This window comes from Cavia porcellus, unplaced genomic scaffold, assembly GCF_034190915.1.
Source record: "Cavia porcellus strain 051 isolate PalLab524CR breed Dunkin Hartley unplaced genomic scaffold, mCavPor4.1 scaffold_20, whole genome shotgun sequence".
NCBI classification, from domain to species: domain Eukaryota; kingdom Metazoa; phylum Chordata; class Mammalia; order Rodentia; family Caviidae; genus Cavia; species Cavia porcellus.
The window spans coordinates 26,887,975-26,909,521 of record NW_026947503.1 but is presented as its reverse complement, the minus strand read 5'-3'; the positions used below and the strand labels follow the sequence as shown (position 1 = coordinate 26,909,521).

The 21,547-nt window shown below is 37.9% G+C and overlaps 1 long non-coding RNA gene across 1 annotated transcript in view; it reads left to right on the top strand.

Moving 5' to 3' along the window:
• The first annotated feature begins 1,261 nt into the window (after positions 1-1,261).
• Positions 1,262-21,547, top strand: part of LOC134471774 (uncharacterized) — a 35,091-nt gene continuing 14,805 nt past the window's right edge. The window contains exon 1 of the long non-coding RNA XR_010041402.1: positions 1,262-1,422. This is a non-coding gene — a long non-coding RNA (uncharacterized LOC134471774). The remainder of the gene's footprint in view (positions 1,423-21,547) is intronic.

The following is a 21,547-nucleotide window of genomic DNA, read 5'->3' as shown; positions in this document are numbered from 1 at the left end:
TCCAAATAGCCCCACCTATGAGCACGTGAGGATTTGGGGAATACCTAGACATGAGCCATGAATGGAACTGAATGTCCTCCTGACTCATGTATTGATGCCCTAGCCTCCAATATATCAGGAGACAAGGTCTTTAGGCAATAAATAAAATTAAACTAGATCAGAAAAATAGCCCTTATTTGACTGGACTGTGACTTTCTTTTCAGGAGGCAAGCTCTCACCAAAAACAAACCACGTTGGACTTTGATATAGGACTTTCATTTCCAGATCTGTAAAGAATCAAGATTCTGTTGTGTAAGCCACCCAATCTATGGTGTTTTTTTTTTAATTTTATTTTTTAATGTTATCCCAATCTAAGGAAGATTAGGGTCTTATAAAAGATAAATAGGAAGATTGTAGTGAATGACACCAATTTCCTTTAAGAATTTGCATTATAAATTATAATGTGTGTGTTTGTGTGTGTGTAACATACAGACAGCTTAGATTAATGAAGAAAACAGTCTCTAGTCTCTCCATGTCATCAAACTGCTCAAAATCTCTAGAAACAACAAAGACAATTATGAATTCTTTACTCTGCCTTCTGATATCCTTGAGTCCGGGAACATGAATTATTGAATGTTTAACCAAAAATTGAGGTAAGGAGCACAGTTTAAAAGCAGAATGTCATCCATATATATATAAAATCCATGGTCTTCACCTTGTTGTTTTTTCTGTGCGTCAGACACACTAACATTTCATTTTGAGAAACTAAACTACTTCTGATAACGCACGATCTTGCAAGTCCTTTGATGTTTTTAAAATGTTTGTCTGTTTCTCATGCCCGTATTTGATGTACCTGCTTCACCTTTCCCCCCAGATGCGTCCCTTCCTCCTCTGTTCTTTTCCTGCTTATCTGTTCTCTCCTCAGCTTCCTGCTCACTGAGCGTCCTCTCCAGGCTCACATTCATCCCTCTCCTTTTATACACAGCCCCTAGCTCCTCTGAAGCACAACTGGCCTTGCTCAACTCTGCTTGTTCTTTCTTGCATGCATCAATTCCTGTCTTTGTTACATAATCCTGAGCTCAGGCTTAGCAGGGGAGGAAATTATTTCTTAAATAGATACTTCCAACTCTACAAATTCCATAAATGGAACTATGTGTTTTCCTTTCAAATTACACATGACATTCCTCTCAACTCTCTAGAACACTTCTCCATGCCGTAACTTTGGCCCAGAAAAAGGTTGGCGAGGGCACATACCTTTCCAACTGCGTGCCCTGCACCTGTCTCCCTTCTCCTTTTGGTACATCCCACTTCCTCTTTCTGTCCTGCCCAGACTACTCTTCTGTAAAGCTTCACGGCTTTATGCTCCTTACACAAGTTTGATACCACACATTTTGGTTTCCAACACACAGCAATCACAGCAGCAGAACATAGGACAGCCAAGAGGTGAGTGGGGCCAACCTTTTGAGACCCTACTGCTGACTTCCGTCTTACTGTCCTTGTAAATTTTCCTCTAAAGATTAAAAGCTGAGAAGAACAATTTTAAGAGCTCCTTCTAAATCCAACCCCCTAATTTTTCTAATGATGAAACTGATTTTCTGGTGGCTTTAAATGTTTTTGCTCAAAGAATGAAGTCAGAACTAAATGACAACTTTGATTCGTATCTCCTGAAAATCCTGTGTGTTTCTCGGCCCACACACTGGTGCCAAGGACTGGCATACCTTCTCCTCAGAGGCTGAGGCGATGTGCTAAAAGTGTCTGCAACCAGAAAACAGTTATTTGTTAAGTTGGGAATTTGGGGAATTCCTGGGGGAGTCTGCGTGAATCTGGCATTGCAAGGGGGGCTTAGGTTGGGAAAAAACAGAGCTCTGGAACCCACAGAAGAGTATATCCCCGATCTGATCTCATTGTTAGGGCATGAATCAGCAATAACTCTTCTATAGCTTTCATTTTCTAGCAAAAAGTGAATGTAGGTGGCAACAAACTGGATCATCTTACATAATGTAAAAACACTCTGTCCCTGATTGCTTAATTCCTGCCAGCTAGAAAGTGCATTTCAAAGTCATACGACGTCTTCCAAGCCTTCCAAAATGCCTCAAGGAGAGAAAAGCTAGGCAAAGCCCCAAATAAAGATATGTGTATCAATTTCTATGTTTACAACATTAATGGGCCTTGACTAAGACCACTGTGAATTTAATACATTGTATTGTTTTATTTCTACTGTATTTTAGAATGGAACATCTCAAAACAATTAGATTAATTAAATATCCACAGGGATGCAGAAAATGTTTTTGTATCACACTTGGAGACTTGACCAGTTCAGCTCCTTCGGCTTTTCAGAACTTTTAATGATAGATTCTTCACCATTTGGAGCTTTGGTGACTATTTTGATCTGTCATTAAGAGGAGCACTTCAGTACCTGGGAAATTATAAGACTTCTTGAGACTTAAATTTGCCGAGTGTAGCTGTTTCATTTAGGGGAAGCTGTCTTTCGCCTTGAGTGGCACAATTTCAAGCTCCCTAGCTCATTGTCTGAGAATGCAAAATGGATCGTGGTCTTGGGGAGTAAAATACAGGTTAGAAAGGTTAGAAAAAGTCACTGAGCAATTTTTATTGTCTGTGTTTCATCAAGATACTGAAAGTTGAAAATTTCACCCCGTGCTAATAACACAGTATTAGTTACACTTGACTGCTTTGTTGGAGCCAAACCAGCCTCACTTCTGTTCTCTCAAGCCGAAATTCCAAGAGCGGCCAGCTTTTTAAGAAAACAAAAGCTGCCATAATCTCTAGTATAGGCTGGCGTCAAACCGCAGGAGTTGTAGTGAAGACCACATATTATCAAAAGCTGGAAACGTGAAAGAATCTGCAGCATGACAAGCTCCTAGGAAAGGAACGCTTAAAAGAGCTCATTTTTATCCACAACGTCAGCTGCAGGAATAAACTAGCAATGAGCAAGAGGCTGCAGTGGGAAATTAAGAGAGCATGCCCATAGATAGGACATTTTATTCATCTAAGAATCTCTACACCAAGAGACTTAAGCTTTATTCCCTTCTTGGGTTGGCAGCGGAAGATTCTCTTTACTTTTGTGGAATTGCAGAACCATCAGTATATTATACCAAGCAATGTGACCCATGGTCTCCTTTGTTCCCTTCCAACCCTATGGCCTTGGGCAAGCTATTCTCACTTCCGTGTCTCAGTTTCTCCAACAGCAAAATGGTGATGGTAACACTTGTCCTGCGATTTAGGGAATAAAGATTGCATGCATTAACTATTCAGACCATTTGGGACAGCGTGTAGCATATACAAAGTGCTATAAAGCATCCTTTAGATTTATGTTTGGCAGCTTGTCATGCTTAAACTATTTGTCTTTCATTTTTAACAATACCAGAAGATTTCACAGCCACCCTCAGCCCTCTCTTATCTTAGTATTTAATGATTCTTAATGAATGAACTTTTAAATGCATTATATATGTAATTAAATGCATACATGTATGCATTTAAATACATACATATTCAGAGCAGATGAATTATAGAGGGGAAAAAAAACAACCCTTCAAATTCTTCTCTGTTAACTACCAAGAAAATATAAAATTAAGGGATCCAGTCATACTGGAAAAGCCAAAGCCAGAGATGATCACAGAACTCCCAGTATTGAAGAGCTAAAAATCTCTAGCAATCACCTTGTCCAACTCCTTAGCTTCACAGATGAGAAAACGGAGCAGAGAGGTAAACTGCACTGGTTCCTTTAATGGACCAGAATTATGCTAAATAGTAGTTTCACAAAGCTTGTTAGTTTGGTGCCCTGTCAACGTTTATCTAAAAGGCAATGACTTACTTGAGTACTGCTTTTGCTTAGATTGTGTTTTAAACATTTTTTTTTTGCTTTGCCTAACTTGCTTATATGTTACACAAGAAAATAACCATGTGCACTTCAGTACTAGTTTTTTTTATTTACAATAATATTTTCCACCTTGACCACTCTTCTCTTGTTTACAATTTTTATTATTTCTAGAAATCAAATTTTTTCTACTTGATCAAAAATATGATTCCAGCTTCTACAAAATGCAGCTGACAAGTAAGGAGATAGTTCAAGTTACCTCAGTGGGAGGAATGTTCTGTAATAAGGAATGTGTCAACGGCAAGTAAGAATATCTCCAAGAAAAAGCACTTTATAAAGGTGCTGTCTTTGATTAGACATTTAACAACTCTTGTGACATAAAGTTAACTTGTAAAAACTTGCTAGTAGTGAAAATAATTACTCTTCATAAAAATACAAAATTTTCTACTGGGACAATTCAATTGATTCTATGGATTTGTCTCTGTAGAAAAAGTCAGGCTTGAAATCTATGTGGTATTTAGCTTCTACTTGGCCTTAATTATATCACTTTTCTATCACTCTCACGAATGACTTCAAGTTTTTGACTTGTGCTTTCTTTATACTTCTTTTTTAAAATTTTATTTAAAGAGAAAAAAAGCAAAACAGAAAAAGGGTAGAATAATACAGAATTTCAAAAAATTAAGCAGCAAGAAATCACTAGTTGATAAATTACATATTGTCATCTTAGAAATAGTTGTTCAAGTTACAAAATTAAAGCATACAAAGTGGACATTCAAACAGTGAGACTGCAAATAGTTCTGTTCAATGATCCAACAAAAACTTAGTCTTTTATATTTCTTTGAGTTATGATTTAACTATTTACAAATCTATATTAATATGTATATGTAGATATGTATGATTTTAAATCAGACTTATTTTAGAAGAAAAACATGTTTCTAATTAAAATACATTTAAAGAAACATAGATTTAATTAATCTCAACTTTCTTGTGAGGTGTTACATAGATCAATACTTTAGTAGATGGTTTATAATTAGCATATCATTTTTACTAAACTGATCCATCTGAAAAATCTTCCTTTAGCAATCCCAGCACTGGGGAGGCTGAAGCAGGAGGTTCATTGTAAGTCCGAGACCAACCTTGGCTACAAACAGAGCTTAAGGCCAGCCTGAACTACAGAGCCAGACCCTGTCTCCAAAAAAAAAACCCAAAAAGACAAAAAAAAAAAAAATCTTTCTTTAATCTGTTCATATATCCCTTAAAAAGAAAAAATGTGTTACAGAAAAAACTTTAGCCCAATTTTTCCAAATTCTAAATTAGTGAAACGCTACTTTAATGAAACATTATGCATGTGAGGTGATAGACTCCCTAACTTTTAAAATGCAGTGGATGAGACTGAGACCTAAGACATCAATGACTAGGATGAGGGAATCCTAAACTGATCTTGGGTAATAAACCAGGTGTGTGAACACAATTATTAATAGAGGACTCACTACCTTTCAAAGGCAATCTCATTGTTAAAAGCTGCTGTGATTTGAAAGTTTTCCTTATAATTAATCAAAGCATCCTTCCTTAAAATATCCCACCCATTGATCCTAATTGCAATTTCAATATAAGTAGACAAATAAAGTCTGTTTTTAATCTTCTTTCTCCTCTTATGGCATATTTTACTATGCCACTCATGTTTCTTTTGGGGAAAAATAGGTCAAAAAGAATTATGAAGCAAGTCTCTTACAAACTTTAAATAAACTCAAGTTAACAATTATAAACAGGCACCTTGATTGTTGCCGTCAGTATATGAACCAACTTCTCACACACAGAATCCAAGGCACAGAGAAGCTACAGTTCTATTCCTAGGTTTTGTGAATATTTTTATATTCCTGAACATTTTGGAAAAATAGAATATTTCACAGCAAAATGCTCGACTCTTTCTAAACCAATAACATAAAATATGGTGTTTTTATATTCTCTGTATTATGCCATAATTCAAAAATTATCTAGTAGCACATTTGCTGCAGGTGTTGAAACTATTCCATAGTTTGTCAGAGAAATTGTCCACTTGCTTCCTCACATTATGCTGTGGGTACCCAAATGATCCAGAGTATTCTTTTGTTGTAGCATCCTACATCCAATATCAAGGCATTTAAAATATTTTATTGTTTAAACATTAAGATATCATAGTTTTCTACATGCCTTTCTCTTTTTGTCCATCTCCTTCTTTAGAAAAAATATTCAATATATTGCCAATACAACTAGAAATAAGTTCTCTAGCAGGAAAGATGAGCTGTTTAATGCAGGATATTCTGTATTTGTGAAGGACAGAGAAGTTCTTACAATTTTTTCAAATTAGTTTGCTAAGAAATAAAGAAAATTTTGCCATTTTTCCAATGTCAGATGTAAAAATAAAAAGCAGAGAAGGGAAGAATGGGGCCATAAACTTGATACAATGGATCGCAATCGAGTTTCATCAGATAAACGATGGAGACAGTTTCGATGATGCTCTTGTCAGAAAACACATGGTACGATATACAGTATACGTGCCAGATAGCTTCTGCACTTTCAGAAATGTCATTTCTAAAAATGTCTATCCATTTGCAAAATAAGTATGCAATAAATCTGTAAATATTTATTATAAAAGCAATAAGAAAACAGTAAAGAATGAATGCAGCTTCTGACAACACTGCATAAACTGTTAACAACAGAGCCTTGGAGCTGGCAGTTCTGTTTCTAGATCAAGGACCAGGGCCCAAATGTTGCACGAGCTGGAGCTGAATCGATACATTCCACCAGCACCTTCTACCATAGAAGGTCACTCTAATCACAACATCAAAATGATGTGATGTGAGGCAGAAGCAAAACACACAGATCTGGGATTTCTAAATCCATATGTCTTGCTTGATCAATGCACCAAAGTATCTATCTTTGAAATTGAAAAGCCACAATTCTGTTCTTTTTGTTCTCAATTACCAAAGAAAGGGAGAGCTGGCAGGTGAAGATGAGGGAAAACGGTCCTTCAGAGAAGAGAAAATAATCACCCAAGGTTGTCCTTCTTTGAACTCATTCTTTTCTCTTTGGCAATGAACTTTCTGTTTTATTTGGCTGCCCAATTCTCTTCCCCTGAGTCAGACAGAATGGTTAAGAGTTGTTGGAGGAAGGCTTGGGTTGTGAATGACCCCTTCTTTTGTATCAAAGAAACTCAAGTTCATATTGGTTCACCTTTACTAAATAACTGTCTGCTGGGCAACTTATCTCAACACTTCTTGACTCAATCCACAGAATTAGAACATCTGCTCTAAATGGAAGATTTACAGAGGGAATTATACCTACTCCATCTAGAGATTGTTTGCCTCTGATGTCATTCTTGATTAGATGATTTTGGAATTTTGATTGCTTCACATGAGATTATTATGATTTCAAAATGCAGCTTGTAAATGTATTCAGTTCATCAAGGACTATAAATATAAATCTTCAACAACAGACTTCTCTTTTGCTTGGGCCCTCTTAGATGCTCTTAAGTTAATGTGAGACTAAAATAAATATATCTTTACAAAAAGGTGAGAAATTCCTACATTAGAAATTATTTTCAAAAACTATGGCCTCATATTTAGGAGTTTGATCATCATTAGGCTTTTCCAGTTTTAAATTTAAATTAATGACTACAGTGTAATGAAAGCTGACTCTTTGGAAAAACAGATATAAAAGATTTAAGGACCACTCATGTTCTGTTCAGTAAAACAATGACATAATTAGGTAATAACATTCTTTCAGGTTTTTTACAGCTTTTAGTTCTGTTTTCAAGTTTCTTTTTCAAGAGAAACTAATCACTTTCTAGCCACAATCTGTCACACTATAGTGGAATGTGGCTGTAACCTGGAGACATAAGAAAAGAGAGAGGACACTAAAAATTTACTAAATTAAAATTACATTAAATATGTTTTTAAACTGATATTCCCTTAAGTTTGTTTCTTTTTTTTAATCAACATTAGGAAACTTGTTCAACAGAGGTTAGACCTCAAATCTCCTCTAAAAATTTAAAACATTACAGTTGTACAAGTTTTATGTGAGTTCTAGATGAAATCATATCACAGTTGCTATTTCTGATGAAGAACTTAGATAACAAAGAATGGGATATATATCAGATATCCAGTGGGTCAGTTTGCAGGGGACAGGGAAATAAGCTTCATTTATTTCCAAAAGACTGCAGTTCAGCATGAAAACTGGCCGATCTGACATGCAATTATGTGTCATGAGTTACAGTGGTAATTAAGTCTCTAGAACAGCAAGCTACCTCGAGAACCCCCCAGGATTTCAGGTGGCTGGCTCCCAGCTCTGAATCATCCAGCACTTCCCTGTGGCTCATCCATCTACATCACTCCTTTATTTATCTCCGTTCTAAGCCAGGGGAGTACATTTGGCTCCAAAGCACATCTTCCCCTTGCATTCCAACTAACCTATCTTTCTACTTCCTAAATACTTTCTTGTGGAAAGAAGCCCCTTCTCCCAAGTGGCACAAAACCAAGTATCTTCATCATTTCCTTTTTTTTTTTTTTTTCTAGTGCTCCTGTTTGCCACACAGAGAGGGTAAGCAAGGTCCCCCACCTCAGGTCACCACCACTTCACTCTGCAGTCAACTTTGCACATCCCGAGGGCTGATACACTTTGGCAATAGCCCTTCTTGTTCATTCATTCAGCAAATATTTATTGATGCACCAGCAGCTGAGGCATGTGGTCTAATTGCCTAAGAAGGGAGAGAAGGAGGAAACAAATGATAAAATGAAAGTCATAAATCTGACAGGGGATGTGCTTTCATGGGAACACCCGGTAAGCAGAGCTGTTTTTGAGTTCCTCAGTTTTTGTGTGGCCCCCTCTCTGAATTGGGGGGCACTCCCACCTCCCTTTACGGAATCATATGTGAATAGTTCTGCATCAGAGAGATGCCTCGTTGTAGAGTGTATGACCCTTCTATGTACTTACCCAGTGGGACTATTAAGGAAAACCAAGGGGAGAAATTCTCACCCCGTGTTCAGTAGTCACGTTTCCATGCACAACAGGAAGAAGTCAGTCAGTCCAGGTTGTAGCTGATGTGCCACTTATTTGTACTGTAGGCCCCATTAACTTATACTAGCAATTTTGGAGAAGTAATTTCTGCTGCCAGATGGCAGCCTAGAAGTAACTTTCTTGGTGAGCGAGGGAAGTTGCTCCCCACTTCCTTTCTTGACATCCACATGCAGGCCCCTCAACCTCAGCACCACAAGTGGGGGACTGGGTGATGGGACCCACACAGACTGTGATTAAATGACTCATCTCTTTAGCACGACTTGTTTGTAAAGGTTACTCACCGCAACAACAGCAGCAAGGCCCCAGCTCTGGAGTGGGTATTTGTCAAAAATGACTCAAGATAATGAGAGGGCTATTGGAGGAACACCTACATTTGGAAAGGAGAAGACCAGTGTTTGTGACCCGAGAATGGTATTCAATTGAACACTTCCATCTGCTCTTTGGAAAGTTTGAAGCTCACGGCAGAATCAATTCTTAGTTTACTGCTTAGTTATTCAGTTGAGACCACAGACTCGTATCTGCCCATCACTTTGCCAACTGTAATGAAGCCCACATCTTCAGGCAAGTCGATAATCCTCCCAGTCCTGGTTCTCCAAGTCCCCTCAGTGCTGCCAATTATAACAGACAGTGAGACAGAGGTAGCCTCAAACCTTAAAGCCAACTAATCCTAGTTCATCCACAGTTTCAAGATCAGTAAGAAGAAAGAAAATGAAATAAAAGGTCAGAAAAGGTCTCCTAAGTGGTGATTTTTATTTAAGGAAAGCATATCATGAAAGAAAACAAAGCAAGCTGTCACAGTCTTTTATTGTGAAGAAAGCTGGGAGTCATTCAAACAGATATATAAACACACGTAAGAAATTGCTTTTAGATGTTTCCTTTGAAATTACTGTGAACAGAGTAGTTGTTATAGAGGATTATGGGAAATAATTTTCCTTGTAAACTGTTAACTGATAGTATTGGAGAGGGAGCTCACATTCGTTAGGTGCTAATTTATGCCAGACAGTATGTGATAACACATACCATCCTATTTAATCCTTAAAACAGCCTTGTTTAATAAATATTATTCTTGGAAAATTAAGACTCAGAACTTTTTAAGTGTCCTATATAAATATGGTGAAATTTTGGTAAGAGTTTATCTCTTTTCTGGCATCTGAGGCACCAAACCCCTAATTATTTGGGAAAACCATCTCTGGATGTTTCTTGATGCTCACATTACGGCAGAATCCACTCCACTGTTCAAGGTAGGCAAAGAAAGAATTCATGAACAAAACACAAACTGCACAGGAGAATCAACAACTGGCATCTCACCTTATTAAAAAGTTTTTACACTTTAAAAGAAATCACCAACAGAGTGAAAAGAAAACCCACAGAATGGGAAAGAGTTTTAGCCAGCAGTCCCTCAGACAAAGGACTTATATCAAGAACATACAAAGAATTGGAAACATCAAGCCCCCTGAATTCAAAAACCCCCTCCAAAAATGGGCATCTAATATGAACACACATTTCTCAGATGAAGATATACAAATTGGCAAATAAATACATGAAGAAATGTTCACCATCACTGGTCATTTGAGAAATGCAAATTAAAACAGCATTGAAATGCAAATTGAAACAGCACCTCACTCCAGAAAGAATGGCTGCCATCAAGAAATCAACTGAGGGCCAGGGATTTAGCTCAGTGACATAAGCGCCTGCCTGGCAAGCGCGAGGTTGTGAGTTCAATCCCCGGTACCAAAAGAAAGAAAAAAGAAATCAAATGATAACAAATGTTGGCGAGGCTGTGGGGAAAAGGAACCCTTCTCCACTGCTGGTGAGAGTGTAGACTGGTGCAGCCACTGTGGAAATCAGTATGAAGATTCCTCAAATAACTAAAGTTGGAAGTTCCATTCAATCCAGCTCTTCCCCCGCCCTGGATATTTTCCCAGAAAAACTGAAAACGTCATGTTACAGTGATATATGTGCATCTATGTTTATAGCAGGGTAATTTGTAATAGCTAAATCTTGGAAACAACCCAAATGCCCATCAACTGCTGAATGGATGAAAAAAAGTAATATTTTTACACAATGGAATATTATTCAGCTACAAAAAAGGATGATCTTGAGGCTTTTATAAGTAAATAAATGGAGGCAACTTGAGACTATCCTCATAAGTGAAGTAAATCACACTTATATTTGTAAATATCATATGGTCTCCCTAGTATAAAAAATAAAAAACTGAAAGAATAGTAAGTTCCAAAATGTATAATAGATATTGTAATAATGAAAGTGAAAGTGCTCTAAATGATATAACTATATGTATGTTTAAGTGTGCAAGATAGATAACCATACTAGTAAGTTTTTGTTAGTTCATCAAACAGAATGGTTTATACTGTCATTGTTTGATTGTCTACTTTTTATGCTTTGATTTTGTAACTTGAACAACTACTTCTAAGATAACAATATGTAACTTATCAACTAGTGATTCCTTAATATTTTTTTAGTTCTGTATTATTTCTCTTTTGCTTTTTTTTTCTCTAAAAAAAAAAAATGGGGCCAAGATTGCTCTCTGATCTCTGCCACATTAGAGGTGTTTTCCCTAGAGAAAACATGAGAGCTATTTTCTCCAGCAGCCTGTGGAGTGGCAGGAGTAGGGGAGAGGTGCACAGCTGACAGCTAAGCCAAATCTCCTGTCTGGGCAGTCAGGAAAGTAACCACAAGATACCCACTGAGGCACGCTGCCCCTCTGCCTCTGCTGGAGAACATGTGGGAGGGGCAGCAGTGTGACAACTTTCACCAAGCTCCACTCGCGTGTCACAAGACACACAAACAAGCAAGAGTCGTGCCTTTTATCTGTCTTGTTTTGACTTCAACCAGCCGGCAAAGATCGCAGGCAGACACCAGCACCTGGCAGAGCCCACTGATGGCATCTAGCATTCATTGGTGTACATCAGTGGCACTGGAGCCACTAGTGGAGCTGCAGTTTGCTGATTCGTGATTTTTATCTGCGTGGAGCAAAAGAACCCCTAAACCGATTGGTGACAGCATTAACCATCCCCAATCCCTATGAGATTTGTAAGGCTTGTACACTGGAGTATTTGGAAGCAATGGAACATCAAGTTGGGAACATATGCCAGGTCATTTAGAATTTAGAATCCTTTAGTCATACAACTTTTAAGCTTGAAGTTATTGTAAGAAGAAACACAAAAAAAAATAGAGAGCAATAGCATTAATTTTACAGAAAAAATAAACAGGAAAACAGCAGCAGTTTCGGACCTTTAAGATTCTCTGAGTGGGTCTGTCCCTCCGGCCAGCCCTCCGTTCACATGGGTGTCTAAACATCCTCCCCTGGGTGACCCAGAGCGCTCCAGCAGGGACACAGCGTCACAAAAGCCAAGCCATCTTCTCAGGGAGCCTGGGCCTCCTTGCTTCCCTCCTCTTGACCACTTCACACCTGCACATTTGCAGGCCTGCACCTTTCCTGTACCAAACGCTGCCCTCAGTCCTCGCCCAACCAATGGCTGTGTTTCTCCTTCAGGAATCTTCACCACAAATGCTGCTATCACCACACGACTCCTTCCTGCCCTCCAGTCAAACCTTAAGCACTTCCACTTCCTTCTCTCTAGAAGGCTCTGCTTTGTTTTCTGCCTCCTGATTCCCACCCTCCCATTCTGGAAGGCCAGTTTCAGGGAACCACTTTCTCTATAAATCTGTCCTCACCAACCCAACCAAATTGGAATGCTAAAGTGCTTCTTGTATTTCATTTGTATCAAACACATAGGCCTCCCGTTGCTATGTCCCCTTTCTCTCCCAATTTCATCTCTCTGTAACTCCCTAACACACACAACACATGATCATCAAGTGTGAGCAGATTCCAAAAGTCTCCCACACTTTCTCCCCATCCTTTCGGGTCACCAATACCAATTACCGTCACTTACTGTGGGATACACACACTCACTTTAGCAAAAACAGAAACAAACCTGTAGATTCTTCTTCCCCTTCCTCTCACACTGAGTCTGTGTGATCCAATTCAACATTTTCTATACTTAGAAAAATGAAGCAAAGCACTTAATTAACCCTTCCCTGTGGCTCCATATGGAACACAAGGAAAGGTTGTGAACTGGGGGTTTTGGGAGTCTCTCTACCACCCATATCATTACCCTTTTTCTTAAAGAAGACTTGCTCCCGCTCCTCCCAGTCTCCTCCGGGCACTCAGCCTCCCTCACAGGCCCACTACCGTGTTAGCAGCTGCTCGGAGATTAGTTGGTAAGGTGAATGGCTCCTGGAGGAATTTTCACCAAAAAAGAAAATTAAAGAATGGAAAAATCTTCAAAGCCCCGTAGATTTACTCCCTGTGTGTGCAATGCCGGGTGTACAAGCAGGCAGCAATAGAAGGCCATTCGCTGTTCACCCCGTCAGCTCACGCCTAGCCACCCTACACCAGTGACAGGAGTAGTTAAAGGCCAACTAACTCCCAGAAGGACATGAGACAGGGACAAATTCTCTTCAGAAATCAGACTAAGAGGAAAGTGCAGATCTGGGGGAAATGCTCAACAAATGTTAATTGTTTTAAATCATCCATTTGGGGCGTGCCTCTGAACGTTAAATGTGACGTCATGTATGGATGTGGGTGTCTATAATGAAGCCAGACCAGACTCCACAAAGCATGTGACTGAGAGAACCAGCAAAGCAGAGGCAAAGATGAACTCTTACAGCCCAGCCTACAGTGATGGGGGCCCCAAAGTCAGCATGGAAAGCACGTGAACACAGCTGGCCCTCTTGGCGGAGGGCAGCATTGGCTTATGCCATCTTCAGTATCTGTGAAGTTAATTCAGGCTTGCTCAAAGAACACAGCCTCATTTGAGCCTATCTGCTTTTAAAATCCCAGCAACTAGAATCTTTGCAGATTTAAATACAAAGACTTTTTGATGTGGCAAATCTATAAACAGACTTAGTGGGACTTCAGGGGAAGACAATAAGAAGTTAACATGAAGCAAGCCCTCCCTGTGACCCAGCACCATGCAAGACCTCTGCTGCTGGGGGAACAGCCAGACCCCAACCTTTTCCCATGAGTCAGTGCCATTCATGGACTTTAGGGGAAGGGAACAAGAATTCAACAAGAAACACGCCCTGCCTGCAAACCAGTGCCATGCGTGGGCTCCCACTGCCAGGAGGACAATCAGTCCCCAGCTCCTTCCAGTGTATGGGCTGGGAAACAAGAAGAACCAACCCACCCCTCTACCCCACTCCACTCCTGTAAGCAATGGACTGATGTCATGGTTTATGTCTGTGTCCCCCAGGCCTCATGAGTTTGCATTGTGCATTTGTGATGGTTCATTGTCTAGTGCTTGGATTGATGGCGTCAGTGCTCCACCCACAAAGGGGTGGAGCCAGGATGTGATGTAATGGCAGGAAGAAGGTGTGTCTTGCTCTTTGCTGGTTCCTGCTTGCTGTTTGCAGCCGCCATGAACTGCAGCCCAGCCATGCCTACTGGCCTTGGAGCCAAATGAATGTGGACTGAAACCTCCAAAAACTGTAAGAAATAAACCTTTTCTTTCCTAACTTTGGGCTTCAGGTATTTTGTCTCAGTGATGAGTAAAAGGTAATTAAGACAGCTGATCTGCAGAAACCCTTGAGGTGAAATGCAATTTGGTGCTGGTGGTATTTGGTGTTTCACTGACTTTGCAGATCTAGGGCCAGTGGTCTGATCATCTAGAGGATAACACTACATATTATGGCATTTATGGGACATCTTCTTCTGAGGGTGGTGGCCATTGTTAATTCCCTGTCATCTTATTTTGAAGTCCTGTATCATTTGCATTGTTTTTTTGGGGGGTTGGGTTTTACTCTGTTTTGTTTTGTTTGATTTTGTTATATTCAATGGCATGGGCAGCTATTTCAAAGATAGCAAAATATATTATGGTAGCCATCTTGGATTTACTATTGTCTTGTTTTGAAGTCCTTTATTGCATTCTTGTGTTGTTTTTACTGGTTCTATTCTGTTCTATTTTGTTTGACTTTTACTATGTCTGAAGATATCTAGAGCTATTTTGAAGACAACAAGAGGCATTAATGGTAACCATTGTTGATTTCGTATTGTTTTAAAGTCCTGGGTCACTTGTATTGTTTTGATTTGAATGGCTTTGTTCTGTTTTATTTTGCTTGGTTTTAAAATAAATAAATAAATAAAATATTCTTAAAATAAATAAATAAATATTTTTTAAAACAGACCGACCACAAATGCTGGAGAGACTGTGGGGAAAAAGAGACTCTTCTGCACTGTTGGTAGGAATGTAGACTGGTGTGACCACTGTGGCAGTCATTCTGGAGGTTCCTCAAAAAGTTGGGATTAGAAGTCCAATTTGATCCAGCTATTACACTTCTGGGCATATTCCTAGGAGAACTGAAAACATCATACCACAGTGATATATGTGCACCCATGTTTATAGCAGCACAATTGTAATAGCCAAATTTTGGAAACAACCTAAATGCCCATCAACAGAAAAATGGATAAAAAAGAGGTGATAATTTTATACAATGGAGTACCACTCAGCTATAAAGAAGGATCACATTCATACTTGTATAGATCAATGGATACAACTTGAGACCATACTCATAAGTGAAATAAATCAAACACACATGTGTAATTACATTGTCTCCCTAATATAAGAAACTTTAAAAGTAAATAAGATACCAAATCCTCAACAAATATTGTGAAAGGTTAAGAAACTGCTCAAAGGAGAAAAAAATAACTCAAAGAAAAGGAGAAAAAAAGGAAGGAAAAGAAAAAAGATATAAACTTGCATATACACACTTACGATAGCTAAAATGATTGTGCTACTAATTCTATTAGTTCTTGGGTAAAAAACAGTTAACATTCATAGGATTAGGTCAATTTTGTTTCCTTATATCTGATAATATGAGGAACTCTTTTGAAGATTACTATGCAAAGTAACAACCTTAATTATGTTCCTACCATCTTGTTTTGAAAGCCTGTATTATCGAGAATCTGGCTGCCTGTGGGTTGTGTAAGTCCAGCGGAGGCCTGGAACTCTCCTCTTCGCCTGGGGGCCAGGCTCCTGTGCCCTGGTGGTCCAGTAAGACCAGCGGAGGCAGGGAACCCCGCCCTACGCCTGCGAACTGTTTTCTTTGCCTGGGGCCCAGGATCCAGCTTCCTGTCGAAATTAGTGAGTAAGGAGGAAGCAGGGACCTCTGTCCCAGCCTGGCTGGCCTCTCTAGCTCACTTGGAACAAAATTGAAGTGCAAAAATATAGGAAAATGACAAAACGAAAGACCAAAATGCAATCTCAAATATCCAGCCCATTCCAAGAAAGCCTAAGAGCCATGCGCATAGAAGAAAATATATGCCACATACCTGAAATCCCTGAAATAATAGTAACTGAAATAAAGAAGCAACTCTGGGAAGCCTTAAAGGAAATCAAACTAGAAATAATCTCTCAGGTAAAAGAAGAAATGATAAAAGAAGTGGAGATGCTGAACATATCTAAAGAAGACACAGTTAAAAAACCTGAGGAGATAAACAAAAAGATAGAACAATATAAGAAACAAACAGAATATATAAAGCAGATGCAAAGAGATATACAGGAAATCAAACACTCCATCGAAAGTTGTAAAAATCACCTCAATCAATGTGAAGATAGAATTTCAGACCTTGAAGACAAGATTGCAGCCAGTGAACAGGAAAGGAAAGATCTTTTAAAAATAACAAGAAATCAGGAAATAACAATTCAACGCCTGCAAGATGACACAAAAAGGAACAACATAAGGTTAATAGGGATAAATGAAAAAGAAGGGAACAACATAAAGGATGTCAAGAGGATATTTAGAGAAGCAGAAAGATAACATGTCAACAATAAACCAATATATAACAGTTATAACCATTAATGTAAATGGTCTCAATGCACCAATTAAAAGAAACAGCCTGGGAGAATGGACCAAGAAACAAAATCCAACCATATGTTGTCTACAAGAAACCCATCTAACCCAAAAGGATACCCACAGACTGAAAGTCAAAGGATGGAAAACAATATTTCATGCAACAGGAACCCAAAAAAAAAGCGGGGTGGCTATTCTGTTTGCAGACAATGTGAACTTGAAGCCAATAATGATCAGAAGGGATAAAGAAGGTCACTACATACTGGTTAGGGGAAAACTCCAAGAGGAAGAGATAACTATCTTAAATATATATGCACCAAATTCCAGAGCACCCAGTTATATAAAACAAGTACCAACAGAAATGAAAAACCAAGTTCACAGTGACACAATTCTAACAGGAGATTTTAACACACCATTGACACCAATGGACAGATCAACCAGACAGAAAATCAGCAAAGAAATAAAAGAACTGAATCGCACCTGTGAACAAATGAACTTAATAGACATATACAGAGTGTTCCACCCAACAACAACAGAATACACATTATTCTCAGCAGTACATGCGTCATTTTCTAAAATAGACCATATATTAATTCACAAAACATATCTAAATAAATGCAAAAGGGTTGAAATCATCCCTTGCATGCTATTGGATCATAGCGCTATAAAATTAAAAATTAATGATAAAAGATACTACAAAATCCCCACAAACACATGTAAACTGAATAACAGATTCTTGAGTAATCAGTGGATCACAGAAGAAATCAAAGAAGAAATTAAATACTACCTACAAGAAAATGAAAACACAAATACAACTTACTGGAATCTGTGGGATGCAATGAAAGCTGTCCTCAGAGGAAAATTTATAGCCCTGAGTTCATACATCAGGAAAACAGAATGAATACAAATAAATAACCTGATGTTACACCTCAAACATCTAGAAAAAGAAGAGCAAGTCAAGCCCAAAGCCAAAAGAAGAGAAGACATTATAAATATCAGAGCAGAAATCAATGCAATAGAGACTTAAAAAAAAAAATCCAAAAAATCAATGAATCAAAGAGTTGGTTCTTTGAAAGAATAAATAAAATTATAAGCCCCTAGTCAAACTTATTTTAAAAAGGGAAGAAAAAGCTCAAATTCATGCAATAAGGAATGAAAGAGAAGAAATCACTACAGACCCTATAGAAATACAGAAAATCATCAACACCTATTTTGAAAACCTCTACTCTCAAAGGTTTGATAACACAGAGGAAATGGACAGATTCCTAGAAACATACGAAGTACCAAAGCTAGGTCAAGAAGATGTAAAACTACTGAATAACCCAATTTCTATTAATGAAATCAAAAATGTAATTAAATCCTTACCTACAAAGAAGAGCCCAGGCCCAGACGGATTCACTGCAGAATTCTACAAGAAATACAAAGAAGGAAAATGCCAAAGAAGACCTAATGCCGACACTCCTCAAACTCTTCAATGAAATTGAAAGCAAAGCAATCCTTCCTAAGTCATTCCTGGAAGCAAATATTACTCTAGTACCAAAACCTGAGAAAGAACCAACTAAAAAAGAGTACGACAGACCAATCTCCCTAATGAACACAGATGCAAAAATCCTCAATAAAATATTGGCAAATAGGTTGCAGCAAATCATCAAGAAGATCATACACCATGACCAAGTGGGATTCATCCCAGGTATGCAGGGATGGTTCAATATATGTAAATCAATAAATGTAATACACCATATCAATAGAGCCAAAAGTAAGAACCACATGGTCATTTCTATAGATGCAAAAAAACCTTTTGATAAGGTCCAACATTCATTCATGATAAGAACCCTGCAGAAAATTGGAATAGATGGTCTTTACCTCAATATAATAAAGGCCATCTATGACAAACCAACAGCCAATATTATACTAAATGGCCAAAAATTGAAGGCCTTTGCTTTAAAATCAGGCACAAGACAAGGATGTCCCTTATCACCACTCCTATTTAATATAGTACTGGAAATACTAGCTAGAGCAATTAGACAAGAGAGAGAAATAAAAGGCATAAAGATAGGAAAAGAAGTTAAGCTATCATTATTTGCAGATGACATGATACTCTATATAGAAGATCCCCAAAACTCCATTGAAAGACTGCTAGATATAATAAATAAATTTAGTAATGTAGCTGGCTATAAAATCAATACTCAAAAATCAATACCATTCCTATACACTAACAAGTCACAGAAAGAGAAATAAGAGAAGCCACACCCTTCACACTAGCAACCAAAAAAATGAAATATCTAGAAATTACACTCACTAAAGAAGTGAAAGACCTGTACAGAGAAACTTATATTACACTGAAAAATGAAATTGAAGATGATGTCAGAAATGGAAAAACATCACTTGCTCATGGATAGGAAGAATAAATATTGTGAAAATGGCCATTCTCCCAAAACTTTTATACAGATTCAATGCAATCCTGATAAAAAAAATACCATCAACATACCTCATAGAACTCGAGAAATCACTCCTAAAATTCATCTGGAGTGAGAAGAGACCTAGAATAGCAAGGATAGTTCTAAGCAGCAAAGGCAAGGCAGGAGGTATTACAATCCCTGACTTGAAATTATACTACAAAGCAACCGTAGTAAAATCAACATGGTACTGGAACCAAAGCAGAGCTGAAGATCAGTGGAATAGATTAGAAGATACAACCACAACTGCAAACACACTCAACCACCTTATCTTTGATAAAGGGGCCAAACATGTTCACTGGAAGAACAACAGTCTTTTTAATAAATGGTGCTGGAAAAACTGTCTCTCCATATGTCAAAAACTAAAACTAGACCCATGCCTATCACCATGTACTAAAATAAAATCTAAATGGATCAAAGATCTAAATATTAAAACAGAAACACTAAATCTATTGGAAGACAAATTGGGTAAAAACCTTGAAGATATAGGAGTAGGTAGAGAATTCATGAACAGGAATCAAACTGCACGGGAAATACTTCCCAGAATCAATAACTGGGATCACCTCTTATTAAAAAGTTTCTGCACGTCAAAAGAATTCTCCAGCGTGGTGAGAAGATAACCCACAAACTGGGAAAAAATCTTAGTGAACTGCCCCTCAGACAAAGGACTTCTGTCTAAAACATATAAAGCATTAAAAAAAATCAGACCCCCAAAATTCAAAGAACCAATCCAAAAATGGGCATCTGACATGAATAAACAATTCTCAGATGAGGAAATACAAATGGCAAATAAATATATGAAAAAATGTTCATCATCATTGGTCATTAGAGAAATGCAAATCAAAACCACACTGAGATTTCATCTCACTCCCGAAAGAATGGCCAAGATCAAGAAAACCACCAACAACAAATGCTGGAGAGGCTGTGGAGAAAAAGGAACTCTTCTGCACTATTGGTAGGAGTGTAGACTAGTGCAACCATTGTGAAGGTCAGCCTGGAGATTTCTCAGAAAACTAGGACTGGAAGCCCCATATGACCCAGCTATACCACTGTTCTAGGCACATTCCCAGAAGAACTGAAAGCCTCATACCACAGTGATATATGTGCACCCATGTTTATAGCAGCACAATTTGTAATAGCCAGATCTTGGAAACAACCTAAGTGTCCATCGACTGAAGAATAGATAAAAAAGTTGTGGTATTTTTATATAATAAAGTACTACTCAGCTATAAAGAATGACCGCATTGAGACATTTATAAATAAATGGACGCAGCTTGAGACCATACTCATAAGTGAAATAAATCAAACTCAGATGTATAAATACCGAATAGTTTCCCTAGTGTAAGAAATGATAAGAATACATAGAAGTATGTGGTAATCATGAATCCCAATCATATTGAATTGAAGCCATATAATGTTTTCACTCATTAACTGCAATGGTTTTAACCTGGGTTGTTTAATTTTAGTATCTATGATAGCACAAATAGCTATTTTGAAGAAAGCAACACAACATAAAAGCTAGTGCTGATTTAATATCGTCTTGTTTTGAAGTCCCATCAAGCTGTAGTACATCTGTTTCCACTGGTTTTAACATGTTGTATCTTACTATATTTCACTATATGCTATAGTATAAACAAAATTCTTTATAGGCAAAGAGATAAAATAGCAACCATTGTTTGTTTTCTATTAGCAGGTTCTAAATACCCTATAATTCTTGCATTCTCTTAAAAGGCTTCATACTGTCTAGATATGCGTGATATTACAGCATGCGAAGTTACACTCAAATAATTTAAGGAAAGAGGCACTATGGTGACTACTATTATGTTAGATTATCTGGTGGTGAAACACAATGATGATTGAATTGCTTGGTTCTGCCCTGCGTTGTTCTATTACAATGTCCTCTCTTATCTCAATCTTCCCCCTATTTTTAAATTAATCTATCTTCTCTCATTTTTTTAATTAAGGGAAAACTAAATTTAAAAATAACGGAATATATTATAGTAACTTTTTTGTTGTCCTATTAACCTGCCTTGAACCCCAGTATTGCTCTCCCCATCTTGTTCTGTCTGATTATTATATATTCTATTTTGTTTCATAGTATCAAGTTTGAGGGTATAGGCAATCACTTTGAAGGCAATAAGATATATTATGATGCCCAATATGGATTGACTATCATCCTTTTTTTTTGAAGTCCTGTAAGGTCCTCAGTGTAGATTTTATTGGTTTCATTCAGTACTGTTTTGATCAATTCTATTATACCTGATGATATAGAAAACTCAATTTAAAAATAGCAAGAGGCACAATGGTAACCACTTTTGATCACCTGGTATTCTATTTTTGCATCATGTGC